General features: G+C 35.7%; 1 protein-coding gene and 1 non-coding gene across 11 annotated transcripts in view; one reads left to right on the top strand and one right to left on the bottom strand.

Moving 5' to 3' along the window:
• Enah (ENAH actin regulator) overlaps nt 1-12,260 on the top strand; it is a 147,694-nt gene that overhangs the window by 24,805 nt on the left and 110,629 nt on the right. The gene's annotated exons all lie outside the window — the stretch shown is intronic.
• LOC124076140 (U6 spliceosomal RNA) lies at nt 10,770-10,876 on the bottom strand. The gene has a single exon (XR_006846259.1). It is a non-coding gene; the product is annotated as a U6 spliceosomal RNA (small nuclear RNA).

Raw genomic sequence — 12,260 nt, 5'->3', positions numbered from 1 at the left:
GTGAAGGCCTTATAACTTAATCACCTTCCAAAGATCTGACCTATTACCATCACCTAGGGTGACTAGGTTTCAACATAGGACTTTTACAGGACAGGTTCAAACCGTAGCATTCACCTCATGGTACCTGGACCCTGTTTGTAAAGGTGATTGTCTATGTTTCACACAAGATTCTTTGGTTGATGATCACAGAACCTCAGGTTAGCTTATGAAAAATCCTATTTATATAGCTTATAGTCAATGTGCAGTGGCAGCTCTAGGATATCAGGGATGATCAGAACAGAGCTGATAACTTTTGGTTGAATAGGAGTTATTCTGTCTCTTATTTTTGCTTGGCTTTCTTTTTTATCTCTGCTGTCTTTCTTCACATACTTTCTCTAGATCTCATTCTTCCAGCTTCTTAAATTGAGAGTTAAAGAATGTTTACTGTAATTTTCAGGGAGAAAAATCCTGGGTGGGGGGCACCTGGTAAGAAAGCCTATTTGGACTATTGTCCCTTCTCCAGTCAAATTAGGATACTATTATTAACAACAGATGAGGAGTGGAGAAGGAGCAGTTTTTTAAAGTGAGGGAAGGAATGCTGGAAACAGATCCCGATTATATTTAACTAAGGAGAACAATAGCAAAATTAAGCATAAAATTAAGCCATACAGGAAGCATGTCTAACAGGTGAAGTTTTGTGATGAAAGAAATTCAAGGTTACCCTCTTAGTGATTTTTAGATTGAAATGACCATAGTGCTTGTTGAGAAATATTGCTTGTAGTACTCGTTTCTTTTGAAAGAAGAAAAGGCTGGAGTTCAACTCTATCTTAAGAAATTTTAAAAAGAAAATTGTTAAAACATTACCTCATTTCATGCAGTCTCTGGTCAGTGTTTAAAAAAATCATTTCTGTTTATACTAAATACTGTTTTAGATGTGCCAAGAAAACTAGAATTTGAGATATTAAGAAAATTAGTTTTATCTCTTTTATATTTACTTGTGTTAAGTGATTACTAAACCTTTGTTTTTAAAATAAAGCATTCGTTCCCTAACTAAAGTAACTAAAGATATCGGTAACTAAAGATATCTTTTGACTCTTGGAATGAAAACCCATTTTAAAAATAAGCCTGTTGCTCAGCTCTTACATACTTCCACTTTCATATTCTTTTCAGGAATTGATTATGTATGAAATGCCTGGAATTATGTTTGTAGAGATAATGGAATTTCAAGTATTCCATATCCACCATTAGCTGTCAGTCAAACTAAGGGAGGAGCCAGTTCACATCCCACTACATTAGATGGATTACTCATTGGTTTTGCCACTTACTTGGTGATGAAGTGATAGAGACCATGTGAGATTGTGGTCTGGGAAAAATCAACCCTGGGATGTAATCAAAAGCATCAGGGCCATTGTGGTTACCCAAGCAGCTTGGGGAGGTGATAGGGGAGGATGGGGTGGATTGCAAGTTCAAAGCCAGCCTCAGCAAAAGCAAGATGCTAAGGAACTCAGTGAGATCCTGTGTCTACATAAAATACAAAATCGGGGCTGGGAATGTGACTTAGTGGTTGAGTGCCCCTTAGTTCAATCCCCAATACCAAAAAAAGCATCAGGATCCCGGGATGTTTCTCAGTACCTTAATCTTGGTTTATCTCCTATAGAGTTCAGATGCTAAGGAAATCAGAGTGTCCTTTCATTCTGCAGGAGAGGTCATCTAGCCTCCACTAAATTATGAACCTTTATAATGTTTCAAGTTTCTGGCTGGATGTGGTGGTGCTTGCAGTAGCATAGGGAGATCCTGTCTTAAAATTTTCGGTCTAAGAGATTTATTAGTGGAGGTATTATTGTATTTTGAATTTACTGGTGAGATTATGGGTCTTTAATCTTTGGTAAAAAGACTCGATAGTTATTTCCTCACTTCTCATTCATCAGGTTAATACAGGTGAGCTAATCTACATAAATGGATTAACTTGAAATATGAGCTTTTGGGGAAGTATTTCACCAGTATTAAGGCAAATAGAAAAGTTAGGGAAAATATTTAGAAAAACAAAGAAACCAATGTACTTTGTTAATTATAGACCAATTACAAAAAAAAATAAGAATTTACTTAACATTAGAAACCTCTAAATCTAAAAAACAAATACAAAAAACATCCCTCTTTATGTTTTTCTCTTAAGCTTATTTTTTTTTAGCGATCTCTTAAATCCTTAGTAAGGACTCTGTGCCTTGAAAGTTTGGTGCTGCTTTTTTTTTTTTTTTTTAAGTTTTTACAGACTTAGCTGTAATAATAAAGTACTTGTAAAGTTTTAATTTGGATGTTTTTGTGCTTCATGTAGAGAAGCTTCTGTCACCTGGGTGTATACATGGTGAATGCTTTCTTTTGATAAACATTACCACCCCCACTTCTGTCTCTACTTTCTCCTTTTGAAATCTATGCTTTGAGTTATTTTCTCAAGTTAATGAGTTGCTGTGGTCCCACAGCTCAAATAAGCTCTCCTTGCATCCTTAAAGCTTGTGAGTAATGCCATTCTGCCATAGTGTTGTGGTTTGAATATGTACCTCACTCCCAGCTTCTTTATATTGAAATCTAACCCCCAAGGTTATGACGATAATAGAGGTGGAACCTTGGTGAAGTGTAAGGCACCACGAATGGAATGTACTTACAAGAAGGCCTGAGCTGGGTGTGGTGCTGCATACCTATAATCCCAGTAACTCTAAAGGCTGAGGCAGGAAGACCACAAGTTCAAAGCCATCCTCAGCAACTTAGTGAGAACCTGTCTCAAAATAAAAAATAAAAAGGGCTAGGAATGTAGCTCAGTGGTAAAGCACCCCTGTATTTAATCCTCAGTTTTTAAAAAAAGAGGCCTAAAGGAGGGTGTTAGTTTTTTTTCCCCTTCCTGCCATGTAAGGATGCATAGAAGGCATCATCTATGAAGAACAAGCCCTCATCAGATACAGTCTACCTGCACTCAACCTTGGACTCTCTCAACCTTTTGATCTATGAACAGTAAATTAATGTATATAAATTACTAAGTCTAGGGCATTTTGTTGTTATTTAAATATTTTAATGTGATTTATACAATTTACCAGTTTTAAATTGTCCCGTTTCTAAGGACTTTTAGAGCTTTGGTGGGGTGTGTGTGGATATATCAGAGTGTGTCTGAATTAAGTGAAACTGAAATTGTGGACTGAGTTTTGAATGGTTCCTTCCTTTTGAAAGTAAATTGTCCTATTTCTAAGGACAGTTAGAGCTTTGAGAGGGGGGACCTGGATACATCAGAGTGTGTGTCTTAATTAAGTAAAACTGAAATTGTGAGCTGAGGTCAATAATGAGTGAGTGTTAAGGTATGTTCAAGTGGGGATGTAGGAAAGTTTGAATTTGTATATGTATAATTTAGGAAAAGCCAGTAAAGAATTTTGACAGGACCCTCATGGTGTATATGTAAACTAATCTGAATGGTTTGATTAAGAGATGGGTATTAAAGATGGAATTCTCCATGGCTATACTGAATCAGAAAGGTGAGAGTGGTTGGTATGAGGGATCACACACCAAGGTTCTAGAATTTGGTAACAGGAAGGTAGTATTATTAATCCTATATTAAAAGATTATATACCAGTTGAAATGGGGTAAGAATTTTCCAGATATTTGTTTTAATTCAAGACTTATTGTCTGATAGTACATGACTGCAAGGAAGTGGGTTTTCAAAGATTGAAAAGGATTGTCCTATTAAGGAGCTTATGATCTGTTGGTTTGAAGTGAACAAACCTCTGGAAAATAAGATAGGGCTGCTGGAAATAGTAGAGATTGAGCTCCAGTTTTGGTAGTTGTGAGGGAATAAGAATGAATCAAGTATTCCTAGTTAAATGGAAAATTTGTGGGCTTATTAGGAACCTAGGATTTTTTTTTTGATGTTTAAGAGGAGAAATCAGTAATGATTACATTGAAAAATGCATTCAGAGATCCTAGATCACATCACAGTTTAGTATAGTACCAGCTTTCTGATCAGTTGTTTAGTAGGAGACTAGCACATACCTACCTGTCTGTGGAAATTGTGTCATAATAAAGGTTAAGTTCTCAAGTGAGTATTATTCAGGCCATTTAAATCCATCATATCCTTAAAGTATGTATTATACTGCTAATAAACTGTATAAAATTATTGCTTTGGAGGTGAAAACCTATCAGTTATTGGCAATTTCTTATGGTATATTTAATTATCTCAAGATATTTTTGATGGCTGTAATTTACTAGACAAAACACTAGAACTACAAAATTCACCCGGTAGATATGTCTTAAAAAAAACTTTCTCTGGGATCATCCATTTAGAGTTTCAAAATGGGATGCCTGTGGTGGAAGATTCCCCCTTTCCTTTGATGTTGCTCCTCTTTTCTCCCTTATCTGATTTGGTAAACAAGCATTCTCCTTAGTCCTAAGGTTCTGATGGGCCTTCTCTCTAATAGTTATCATTTCTTTTCCTGTCCCCAAAATAGGACTTAGGGAGTGGGTCACAAAGGGGGAAAATGGGAGTATTTTTGAGTGGGATTTTTCAGACTTTGGGTTTTTAGCATAAAAAATGAGTGATAGAAAATATTAAGCATATTGCACATGGTGTAATGTCAAGTGTCATGAAACTCAGTTCTTGTGTATTTTTGTGCACATACTTGTTTGGAGTATGTACAGTATGTTTATTTATCACTGATCTCAAGAACTTGAGAAATACTGCTTTGAGACACAAAATTATATAGGTTGAGTATCTCAGGAGTTGAAGGTAAGCCATTGTAGGGTCGTAGAACTTGTACGCAAATGATATAGGCCTTCTATCTTTTCACTGATACCACCAAACTCCTCTAAACTCTGGCTTATGTTCTTCTACCTGCCAGGTAGTGAAATGTACTCTATCATAAGGATAGATTTCTTTTTTTTTTTTTTTTTTTTTTTAATTCTTGATAGTTATTGGGATGAAGGTAGCTAAGGCACATAGGTGACTTTCTTCTTTTTCATTTCATTGTTGTAGGTAGAATATAAACTTCCTAAGTTGAATTTTTAAAAAATATTTTTTTGGTTGTCAATATACCTTTATTTTATTTGTTTATATGCCATGCTGAGAATTGAACCCAGTGCCTCACACATGCTAGGCAAGCGCTCTACCAATGAGCTACAACCCCAATCCCCTAAGTTGAATTTTTGTGGAGAGATCATTGAGAGTTCATCTGTATTTCAGAGGAAAACTAGAGATTAATGTCTGACAGTAGTTACTCAAGAAACATTTGTGGAATGAGTCCTATCTAATTGTCTAAGATGAATGATGAAGCAGAAGTGATGGTAGGAACAGAGAGGTGATTATCTTCCTCATTTCTGTGCTATACTGTCTTGGAAGGAGAGATGAAGAGAAAGGAACCCCAAATTGGCAACTGCATGATTTAAAGAAGTCCCCATGGCTTATTTATTTTGTATATAATTTTTAAGAGAGATGGGTAAACTATTCATATAAAGAGCTGCTGGTGGGGATGTTGTTTTATTATTTTTTAGGGATATTGGCCTATGGTTCGCTTTTTCTTGTTCTTCAGTTATTGGAAAATTTGATTGTTAGTAGGGCTGATTACTTTTAAGGGAGTTGTCATTTCCCTTTAGGGGAATGTTTGGATGAGAATGGAGACCTTGGCAAGGGTAACAGCTGCTAAACAATCTGTTTGGGGATTAGGTGCACCTTAGTCTGTAGTTGAAATCTCCCTCCTAGTTCCTGAAATTATGTTCCTTTGCTTCCAGGATAAATGTTTTTCTGCTCATTCTAGTTATATCAACTTATCGCCTGGGAATGTTTCTGATACCTTTTCTTTTTAAGGGAACTTCCCTGTAAGAGTATTTGACAGTTTATGAAGAAATTAAAAATGTTACTTTTGCCTTTCTTGTTTTTTGCCCAGAATTTATCATAAGTTGGTTGTAGCAGAACATTTGTGTTAAAAATTAATTGTATATTATCTAACTATTTTGGGAATGGTAGAGACTTTCAAGGTCTTCTAACGTTTAGGTGGGAGCATCAAACATGACTTCCCATATGGTGTGGTGGAATATGAATTCTAATAACCCGTAGAAGCATTAATAGTAAAAGTTACTTAGCTGGCTCATTCTGATCTTTTTGGGGGCTGGGGGAATGGTACTGGGGATTGAATTCTGGGGCATTCAATCACCGAGCCACATTCCTATCCCTAATTTGCATTTTTTTTTAGAGACAGGGTCTTATTGAGTTGCTTAGTGCCTTGCTTTTGCTGAGGCTGGCTTTGAACTCATGATCTTCCTGCCTCAGTCTCTTGAGCCACTGGGATTATAGGTATGTTCCAGGGTACCTGGCCTGATTACTAATCTTACTATGGGCTAGTGTGTTGGGATTGCATATATGGATCATACATGTGACCTTTTATGTCTAGAGCTTAGAGAAGAAACTAATTGTCAGTGACCATTGCCCACTTAGCACTGTGTGGCTAGCCTTGAGCATACTAGGCAAGTGTTCTATTACTGAGCTACATTCACAGGCTGTGAATGCCTATTTTAATATTGCAGATAAAAGAATCTGCAATGGGTGCTTTTAATTGGGTATATACTGACCTTTATGTAGGAGATAATGAATCTGAATCCTGAGACAGAATTATAACTCCAGGCTCTATTTAGGCTCGACCTACAAGCTATATTAGGAGTTTTGTTTTGTTTTGTTTTTGTACGTGTGTGTGTGTGTGTGATCTAGATGAAATTTGGTGAGCCTGGATGGAAGGGTAATGAACAAGGGTTTCAATGTCCATTTGCTTATTTTCTTATTATTTTATGACTCAAACTTAAATTCAGTTTTAGAATTGATGCCACAGTTATTAGTAAACTACTATATTTCATCTAGCTCTAGGTTGACAGATGGAAATGTCCTGTTCTTTTTGCCCAAGGTTGCTATTGTTGGCCTGAAGCCAGCTGAAGTTTTGGCTCAAACTGCTGAGGGTTATTCAACCTCAATTTAGTGGATGGGCCCAGTTCTCCCAATCATTAGTAAATTTGGAATACTTATGTTTTATTATCCCTTCTAGGGATGTTTAGATTAATTTTGTAGTTCTGATTGGTGATATCATTTTTGATTATTAAACAGCATAGCCAGCTGTTTCATCATAAAAATAATGTTTTCTCTTCCAAAAAAACAAAACCAAAACCAAACAAACCCCCCCCAAACTGAATTCCCAGTTCCCCTCTTTAGTTTTTATGTATGAATGTAATGTATACTTGTAAACACAGGTTGAGTATTTTTTTATCTGAAATGCTTAGGACCAAAAGTATTTCAGATTTTAGGTTTTTTCTTTTCTTTTGAATTTGGTGTATTTGTATAGACTTTACCACTTGAGCATCTCTAAAACTTGAGTACTGTATCTGATTATGTACTTGTGAAACTACATTTTACTACAGATCATAGACTGTCTGCTTTTCTATATTGATCTGTAGTAAAACTACGTCTGCTTTTCTAGTATATTCTAATTTGAATATTTTAATTTGAAGGTAACTTGTATGAGTAAAATAAAATTAAATCTATTTAAAATGTTCTCAGCTTTAGTTAATGTTATCATTGTTTCCAATGAATTGTAAAATAATTCTCAGGCCTTTGATGTGACTATTTAAAAATAATACTCAAGATTTCTGTTTGGTGGGGAGAATTGGTATGTGGTGGTAGCATAGAGGTAAGATTGATGATGGAGAAAGTATTTTATGGAATTAGAAATTTGAGACAGGTCTCTAAGCTTCTAAAAGTAGGTAATTGTGATATTGCAATATAATAAGAAGAATAGGTAGGCTTCATGTAATAAGAATGATAGCCAGGTAAAGAGGTCCATGCCTGTAATCCCAGCAATTTGGGAGGCTGAGAATTGGAGGATGGTAAGTTTGAGTTTTGCTTCAGCAACTTAGGGAGACTCATGTCTAAAAATAAAAAATAGTAACTCTGGTAAAATGCCCCCTAGATTCAATCCCTATTACCAAAACAAACAAACAAAAACAACAAAACCTAAAAAACTAAAGTAAACTAATAAAACTATGTATTTGATCTCTGTCCCTGGTTCCTGGCACAGAGCACTTAAAAACTCTTGAACTGCCAAAGTGTTGTCTCTTCGTGTGCTAAAAAGATGACTGATGGCAGGGGGAGCTGGTCACCAGGGGTATCAGCCCATGATTAGGGGATTGGAACTTTCAGCCTCACTTCACACCTCAGGGAGAAGAGAAGCTATGAACTTAAACTCCAGATGGACTGATTACCAGTAGCCAATGATTTAATCAGTTGTGCTTACATAAGAGACCCAAAAGGCAGGGTTTGGAAAGATTCCAGGTGGGTGAACAAGCACGAACTGGTACCGGAGGATGATGTACTCTAACTCCACGGATGTGGAAGCTCTTGCATTCATGACCCTTCCAGACCTGGCCATACATAGGATCTCTTCATGTGACCAGTTGTATCCTTTAAGATATCCTTTGTAATAAATGGGTAAACATAAGTAAAAGTTTTTTCTGAGCTCTTTGAACTATACTGACAAATTAACCAAATACCAGGATGGAAGTGTGGGAATCCTGATTTAGTAGTTTGTTGCCCAGAAACAAGTTCATTTTTTAAATTTGGGACTTGGGATTAGCATCTGAGGTTGGGGACAATCGAGGTAGATAATGTCAGAAGTAATTAAATTATAGGACACTCACTTGGTGTCTAGGAGAAAATCTGGTGTCAAGTATTGAGTGGTATGTGAGAGTAGGAAGAACTTTTGTTTTTTCCTATCTAATAAAATATGCTACAAATTATTCTATAACATTTTTCTTTATTTGGAAGTTTTCATGAGTAAGTTTTTTTCTTTTTGGTGGTTGTTATGGCTGAAAACCAGATCCTTGCTTTGTTATTAGGGGATATTCAGCAAATTTAGCTGTTTTCTTTAGCACAAAAAGTGGTATTTGCTGGGGCTGGGTTTGTGGCTCAGTGGTAGAGCACTTGCCTAACATGTGTGAGGCACTGGGTTCTATTCTCAGCACCACATATAAATAAATAAATAAATAAACAAACAAATATTCATCAACAACTAATAAAAATATGAACAAAAAAGTGGTATTTGTCCATTGACCTAGTTATATATTATAATTAAAAATATAAAAGTAATATGTGGTTATGACAGAAAATTTACTAAGGGAAAGTAGAAGGAACAAGTTAATTAATCAAGTATTTATTGCTTAGCCTGACAAACATTTTTACTAGCAAGCACTATTCTCTGGCCTGGGGATATGTAAATAAACAAGGTAAGGGTGTGTGTGTGTGTGTGTGTGTGAGAGAGAGAGAGAGAGAGAGAGAGAGAAAGTGAGAGAGACAGAGACAGACAGACATTGTCTTAATTCTTTTAGGGGAAAGGGGAAAAGATTTTTAAAAGTTGTTTGAAGTGTTTAGAAGATAAATGTGTAGTAGGATAAGGTGGGCAACGGGGGCAGGCCTGACTTGGTTGGGGTGATTAGGGAAGGCCTTTCTAAGAAAGTGATGTTTGAGTTAATCCAAAATATGAGGGGCATTCATGTGGAGAGCAGGGGGAAGAGAACTCCAGATGGACGATGTTAGCAGTTCTAAAGGCCCTGAGATAAAAATGAGTTTGTTTTTTTTTTTCAAGGAACACAAAGTGGAAAGAAAATAAGTGTCCATACCAGAACCATATTAAACATACTTTGAGTTTTTTTGGATGCATAGTTTGACTTGTGTTTATAGAATTTGTAATTTGCTTTTTCCATACTTCTTTTTTTAAAAATAATTTTTTTAATTGTAAGTGGACACAATACCTTTGTTTTATTTATTTTTATGTGGTGCTGAGAATTGAACCCAGTGCCTCACACATGCTAGGCAAGTGCTCTACCACTGAGCTACAACCCCAGGCCCCATGCCTGCTTCTTAATGTAAACATTTCTGAGTGTTTGCCTTCTGTAGTTTGACATTTTTAGTGTTGGCATTATTAATTTTATGAATGAATTGTGATTTACTTACTCATTCCTGATAGTTTGGCTTTTATGTTTCTTTTTTCTATTATAACTACTTTATTTTAATTAAATTTTTAAAAATTTATTTATTTATTTGTATGTGGTGCTGAGAATCGAACCCAGGCAAGGCGAGGGCTCTACCCCTGAGCCACAATCCCAGCCTCTAATTATTATTTTTTTAAATATATATGTATATTTTTTAGTTTTAGGTGGACACAATATTTTATTTTTATGTGGTGCTGAGGATCAAACCCAGTGCCTCTTGCTTGCTAAGTGAGCACTCTACCACTGAGCCACAATCCCAGCCCCTTAATTTGATGTTGGGTATTGAGTATGTATGTACCACCACTGAAATCTACCACTAACCCACTGTTAAATATTTTAATGAGCTTTGTATCTAAAATTTTTTGTGTTTTATTGTGAGCAAATATATGAATTGTTTAATATTTATTGCCTAAATATTTGGCAAAATGGATTAATTTCAGTTTATGTTGAAGTTAGTGATATATGGAAAAGGTATATATTCTGGCCAGCATTAGGCATTTTCTTTTTAGTTTTGAATTTTGGTAAAGTACAGATAACAGAAAAAAGATGTTTTCTTTTTTAAAAAATTTGTTCTTTTTAGTTATACATGAGAGTAGAATGTATTTTGACATATCATACATACATGGAGTATAACTTCCATTCTTGTGGTTGTACATGATGTGGAGTTACACTAGTTGTGTACTCATATGAACATAGGAAAGTTATATCCAATTCATTCTACTGTCTTTCCCATTAAAAATGTGGAAAGCTTCGTGACTTTACATGTCATCCTTGTGCAGGAGCCATGTTAATCTGTTCTGTATCGTTCCAATTTTAGTATATGTGATGCCAAATCGAGCACAGATAACAGAAAATTTACCATGGTAATAATTTTAAAAGTCTACAATGAAGTGTTACTAAGTGTTTTCACGGTGTTGTGCAGTAGTATCTGAACTTTTTCATCACCCTCAATGGAATCCTTACCCATTAAAAAATCAGCTTGCTTTCTTTTCTTCTTTTTTTTTTCCTTCAGTGCTGGGATCAAATCCAGGGTTTCACATCCCCAGTCTAAATAGTCAACTTTTTACTCCTTCTTTGTCATCAGTACCTGACAACCACTAATTTACTTTATGTCTCTATAGTTTTGTGTGTTCTGGACATTTCATATAAATGAAATTGTACAATTTGTGACTTGTGTTTGAGATTTTCAAGATTCATCCTTTTCATAGCAAGCCTAAGTACCTCATTCATTTTTTTTTAAATTTTATTTTTTAGTTGTAGTTGGACCCAATACCTTTGTTTAATTTTTTTTTTTTAAATGTGGTGCTGAGGATCGAATCCAGGGCCTCACACATGCTAGGCGAGCGCTCTGCTGCTGAGCCGCAACCCCAGTTCTCATTCTTTTTTTTTTTTTTTTAAATATTTTTTAGCTGTAGAGGGACACAATATCTTTATTTTATTTACTTATTTTTATATGGTGCTGAGGATCGAACCCAGTACTTCACAGATGCTAGGCAAGTGCTCTACCACTGAGTCACTACTCCAGCCCACCTCATTCATTTTTATGGCTCAGTAATATCCATAATGAAATGTCTTACATGTTGATCATTCATTCGTCTTTTGATGGACATTTTGGGTTGTTTTCACTATTTGAGTATTGTGAATTGAGCGGCTTTCAAAATTTATATATGAGTGTTTGAGAACCTGTTTTCAGTTTCTTTGGACATTAACTTGGAATTGTTAGTTTACAGAGTAATTTTTAGTTGATTGAGGACCAGCCAACTGGTTTCCCCTTTGCCTATGCCATTTTACTTTCCCACCAGCAATTTATCTTCACCAGTGCTTTGTTACTGTGTGTGTGTGTGTGTGTGTGTGTGTGTGTCTTGTCTTGTCAGCCTCCTGAGTGTGAAGTAGTATCTCATTGTGTTTTGTTTAAAAATTTTGTGTGTGCGCACACGTGCATGTGCTACACATGAAAACAAAGGTCTCATACATGCTAAGCACTCTATCCAGTCCCCTCACTGTGGTTTTTGATTTTCATTTCTCTAATGACTAATGATGTTGAACATTTTTTTAATGTGCTTTTTGACCACTCTTTTTTAAAAAAGCTTGAAATCTCAATATACCCATGTAACTAGCACCTCAGATGAAACATTCAGAAGCAGTTCCCCTCATGCCCTCTTCTTCCATTCATAGTCTCACTAGAATAACCCCTTCTGAATTGCAGTAGTTTGGGTTAGTTTTGC

Source organism: Marmota monax, unplaced genomic scaffold (genome assembly GCF_021218885.2).
Source record: "Marmota monax isolate L192 unplaced genomic scaffold, Marmota_monax_Labrador192_F-V1.1 WCK01_AAM20220418_F8-fsc00153, whole genome shotgun sequence".
NCBI lineage: Eukaryota > Metazoa > Chordata > Mammalia > Rodentia > Sciuridae > Marmota > Marmota monax.
Note: the sequence above shows the minus strand (reverse complement) of the source record. Positions and strands in the feature narration are given on the sequence as shown.